Genomic DNA, 6,000 nt, shown 5'->3' on the forward strand with positions numbered 1-6,000 from the left:
GTTCCCCTTTGTTCTCATTCTATCTCCTTCCATTCCTGTCATAGTTAAGGATAATTCACAATAGAGGAGGCTCTTGCCAGGTCAGGGAGCAGTTTCCAGGTCTCTAGACTTCCAAGGAAAGCTTTGGAGAGAAGCAAGGTGCTTTATGAATAGGTGCATGATTCAGACTTGTAAATCAGAAGGAAAAAAACCACCCCTATTCACACAGACTAACAATGCACTATCCAGTCCTCTCTTTCCTTTCCCATAGGCTACAGGGAGGTTGTTAATTCAAAGGGGTCTAGACGTAAAATAAAGGCTATTAGGTAAAGCTTACCACAGCCCCTCGCTTCTTTCAGTTAATTAAGCCAGCAAGCCAAGAAAACCAAGGCCTACCATCATTCCACTGCAAATTCAGATCTAATCCTGAAAAGATGGCTGTTCTGCTGACATTTTACGCTGAAAAGCATTCTTCTTCTGTGGTACTGTCCCAGTTTGGCTGAGATAGTTCATTCTCTTTCTCTCAGAGGGTGTAGCTCTATGTTTTGGATTTAGTATGAAAATAACATTGATAGCATGCTGGTGGTTTTAGTTGTTGCTAGGTAGTCATAGTGTCCACTCTAAGTCAAGGACTTCTTAGCTTCCTAAGCCCTGACAGGTTCACAAGAAGTTGAGACAGCACAGCCAAGACTGCTAAGCCTGACTGACCAAATGGATAATCCCTACCAAATAACATCATGCTTGCAAGATAACTGGGGAGGCTAGTCAGGAGGAGATTCACTGCTTGGAAACAGACTGGGCAACAGGTTGGGGGTTTTCTGCATGCAACAAGCAATTGCATTTCTGCATCACTTCTATTATTATTTTATTCTTTTCCTTTGTTATCCTGTTAAACTGTCCTCATCTCAACCCACGAGTGTGTTAGGTTTTTTTCTTCTTCCCATCCCCTTGCGGGGGGCAGGGGGAGACAGGGAGCATGGGGGGAAGCAAGTGGCTGCAGGGTTAAACCGTGACAAATGCAGATACAGGAAATTAACACTGACCCTATACACCTGAAGCAGGGGGGGCAAAAATTAAGTTGGTGCTCTTCCCTCAAAACAGTGATTGCTGGAGGAAGCTATTTAATTTAAAGCTGCATTAACAAAGATTACTTAGCATGCTCTTGGTAGCTGTGTGTCTGTGCACATCTCCTTCAACTGCCTCGGCTAGTCTGCTGCTCAGGACCCAGATCTCTGTATTGACACTGATCTTTTCAGTTTAGAAAGTTACTAACCTGCCTCCTACCCAGAAGAGTGCAAATCAGACTGCCTTTTGGTTACTTTTATCTCTGGAGAGATCCTGTGAGGGGCCCTTGCTCTGGAATTTGTTCCCCTCTTTGCTCGAAAACAGCCTCCAACAATCTTTGACCTTCTGGGTAAGCTGTGAGGCTCAAACCCAAAGATTTGTTGCAGGAGAGGCATAGGAAGGGTTGGCATTTGTGGGTGTGGTAGGAAAGCACGTTGTCAATAGCTGATTTAGTCTTTGGTTTATAATTTTCTTGTGTTGTGGCAGTTATCCTGCATGGTGGTGTAAACTTAACCCGTGGAGACTCCGGCTTTCCTAAATGGTCATAAATTGAGGGGAAAAAAAAGGATGCACTGAAACCAACCAGTGTATGAACGATTGTGTGTGTGTGAATAAAGTGACCTGGCAAACAAGCAATGACATAAGTCACTTTTGCTAAAACGATCCTTCTAGCCTTGCAAATCACACAAGTTGTGCATGTGTTTCTGGAACACTAACAGCACCCACAAGTGAAACAGCATGCCAGGACTGCTGGTAAAGGAACAAATAACACTTTAATTAACTGAGAATACTTAATATGTTGCTCTGCCTATGTTGCAACTGAAAGATGAGCTGTAAACACCTATTAAAACAGCACCAGTATGTCCTATTACCAAAGCACTCTGTCAGTCACACTTCAAATACTTTACTCTGAGATTCTTTAAAAGCTGTCTCTGCTGCTCTTACTCTATGGATGTAAACAGATTTGTTAAATATTTTATTTCTAACCCACCCACGAAGTTACATTAATTTACATAACTTAATGAAGGCTGCATTATTCATTGAACTTCTCATATAACATTTTTCATAAGATATTATTAAACAAGTGAAGCAAGCCAGTCTAGTAATGAGGTTTCTCTAAACTTGCTGCCAGTTATGTTTCCTTTCTCCTAATCTATCACTCTAATGGTTGCAACTAATAAACTTTTTGAATCTTTGCTGCTAATCTGTATATGTTTTGCATTGCATGCTGGATGTGTAACTTGACAGAGAATTTACAATACAAACCACCTGGCAAACAAAACTATCTGGATTAACAAATGCTATCCAAACCTACCCAATCTTTTTTGTTACAGTAGAGAAGACAACTGTGTGTAACATAGCACCTTTAAGCCATAAATAAAATAACTAATTTGGGTCTGGGACGTAACCTACTGAGCAGTACATCCCAAACACAAGATTTGTGACTGCCTTTGATTATTTCAAAAACATTGCAATAAACCAATAGATCGAAGTTTGGGTTACATGAACATTCAGCAAAGACACAGCCTCATATAGGATGCTATTGTCTTACACAGAATCCTGTTAGACTGTTCTAGGGAAGATGGAATGTAATAATTTTAAGGTAAAGAAATTCTGCAATGGGTTCCTTGCACTTGGGCTTCTTAATCTGTGTTTGGGATTAAGTCAAAAGTAGCTGGATTTTCAGGAAGACTGAACAGGGCACGTCCCTTTGAGATGGCAAATTTTGAGAATTTATACCTCATAAAAATTCTAATGCTTAAAACAAGAGAGAGATGGCTGCACATTTGTTTTAAACGGGAACATCCACCCTGAACATTTCTGCCAACACAGCAATGTTCTGTTCTAGGCTAGATGCAGATTTGTAAAAAGTTTTATAAAAAAAGTTTTTAAAACTTCCTACAGCACTTAGGAAAGTACCAGCTGAAAGTCAAGGATGGAATATTTTTATTTTTATTATTATTATTATTATTATTATTATTATTATTAAGTATTTTTCTGAGTACCTCTCCAAAGATTATTCTAAATCACTGACAGAATAAAATAAGAAAACATACAATATATTGAAATGGGACAGAAAGATGAGCAAACTTTTTGTCAGCCTCTCATCTTGCAAAGTTCAGGAAAAGACTCATGTAATAAAGGTAAAAAATAAAATAAAATGTTGGAAAAGTAAGTCCAAAACCTTAAGCATACAAGGCTTCAAATTGTCCTGTCCCTTCAATAAGATGCTATTATGGACCAGAAGAAAAAAGTAGTTTCCCAACTCAACTGCTGAAAGCAATATGAAAGTAAATGAAAAGTGTTGTTAAGAACCACACATTTAGCATCACATAGATACTTCAAGAATATTGAGAACCAGATACTGCTAGCTGGCAAGAACTATTATTCACATGGGTTTAGAAGTATGTGTTCCAGTAACCCACCTTACGCTCAGAGCAGGACCAGCACACTCCACACAAATCATGGTGTTTTACCCCAGAACCAAACCTCCTGAATTCCATGCTTGCCTGTTTGCTTTTGAGACGTAGTCAAAGATTTTTCTTTTAAACGACAAGTTAACTAAGAGGAGGAATACAAAATACAACAAAAAGGCCCAGTTACAAGAAAAGACTAAGGACTCCTCACCAAATCTGTCTCCTTAATGTGTATCAGCTTGGGAGCCTTGGAGCACCAGTGACTTACAGTAACACACACTAATGCTTGCAGAAGAAGGGTTAGAATATGGCTCTAGGAAGTACCTGTCAGCCATGGAGCAGGATGAAGTGACCACTACCTCCACCTCTGCTGCAGTACCCCAGCACAAATAACACTCACACCCAGAGCTGGACTGAGGACCCAATCTGCTTAAAGGAAAAGCCCAGTTAGCTTTTAATGGTAGATAATGTTTCAACAGTATCAGTACCTGGATACAGCACAAGTCAGGTAGGAGCTTGAGGGGACAGGAGGGAGTGAACCAGCCAGCTCCCAAAAAACAGCACCAACATCAACATATACCCACACCAACTACTGCTGAGCAGGCAAAGCTACATATAATCATACCAGAGCTCACCTGAAACTGGTCTGCAGCCAGCATCTAAGCTGTCAAGATACAGCTGCACAGAGGAGATTAGCAGGGGTTGTAAAACCTGCTCAAGAAGTTGGGCAAATACTTTAGCAATTAACCCACACTGAGCTCCATATTGCTACCATTTCTTGGGATAGCTTGTTTACAGCTAACTCCAACTACACAGCAGCAGTTTACAGGCCATTTACAGAGATAAACTGTACAGGGGCAGTGCCTAACATAGGTTATGTTGTCATTTACAACAGCTGAGAATGTGCCCTCATATTTTTTGACAAAATCAAATCAAGCGTATGTTTTTTGGGTTTTTTTTCCCTCAAAACATAAAAGCCTTGCAAACCTGACTCAGAAATAAAGAAGATGACAGAGAAATCATAGAATCCAGACTGGTTTGGGCTGGAAGGGACCTTGAAGGATTATCTCATTCCAACCCCCTGCCATGGGCAGAGACAACCTGCACTAGATCTGGTTGCCCAAAACCCCATCCAACCTGGCCTTGAGCACTGCAGGAAGAGGGCAGTCACACCTTCTCCAGGAAACCTGTTTCAGTGTCAGAATTTCTTCCTTATATCTAATCTCAATCTCCCCTCCTTCAGTTTAAGGCCATTATCCCTTGTCCTCCTTGGAGGCCGTTACTTCCATGCCCTTAAAAACAGCCCCTCTCTGTCTCTCCTGCAGGCCCCTTTAGGTACTGGAGAGCTGAAGTAAGGTCTCCATGGAGCCTTCTCTTCTCCAGGCTGAACAAGACAAACTCTGTCAGTCTGTCTTCATAGGCAAGGTGCTTTAACCCTCTGAACATCTTCGTGGCCTTCCCCTGGATTCACTCTCAATATCTTTCTTGTACTAGGGGTCCCAGAGTTGGACACAGTACCACAGATGGGGTCTCACTAGAGTGGAGCAGAGGGTGAGTCTCACCTCCCTTGACCTGTTGGCCACCCTTATTTTGATGCAGCCTAGGATGCAGTTGGTTTTCTGGGCTGCAAGTGCAAATTGATGGATCATGTTGAGCTGCTTCTCCACCAATGTCACCAGGTCTTTCTCAGGACTGCGTGTATGACCTCAGACTTTCACTGTGAGTGAGTGTTCATATTCTCCACATGCTCCACTTGGATTCCTGTTCTTTATAAAAACAAAATGCCCACTAAAATAATATGAAGACCATGGAAAATGTTCCCGCTTATGAAAGACTGCAATTAAAAATAAACATTTAAAGAATATCAGTATCTAATTGGATTTGCAGAATGTTGTAACAATTAAGGATGAAAATGTTAACAAGAGATACCAAGACAAGAGTCTTGCTATATTTCAGACTTCAGGTCACCTCCAAATCAGGATCAGGGCTTGCAGTTTTTTTCTACTATATTGGTAATAAAGAGGTCCTAAACTGAGATTATTCATTAAATCCCTGAAAAGCATAATGGCACAAGATGTTTTCATAACAAAATTTATTTAAGACTTTAAACATTGCCAAGAATACTCAGGCACAACCTAAAGAGTGCTTATTCTGTTTTAAGGCTACAAAAAACTGAATAGGATAACACTTTTGATAGGTATACTCATATCTGTGTTGTGTCTAAGGTCTTACTTAGAAACATATATATTTAAAATGCTAGCTGGAAACATACTAAATGTATCATAGAAACACTTCTGAAAAATAATATGAAAAAACAAACAAACAAAATCCAAAACCTCACAGATGCTATTAAACACCTGCAGTGATTTTGAGCAAGTTAACTCCATCCTTAATTCTGACCTTGGGAGAACATAATGAAAAAGTGACTGTTTTCCAGAAGCAAACACAAGATTGAATTAATCTATATGGTACTATAAGTGTTTGTGACACTGAATTACATAGTTTTACTTCGTAGATGTTTATAAAGCCACCCTATGTT

The sequence above is a fragment of the Gallinula chloropus genome, assembly GCF_964237585.1.
Source record: "Gallinula chloropus genome assembly, chromosome: 5".
Lineage (NCBI taxonomy): Eukaryota > Metazoa > Chordata > Aves > Gruiformes > Rallidae > Gallinula > Gallinula chloropus.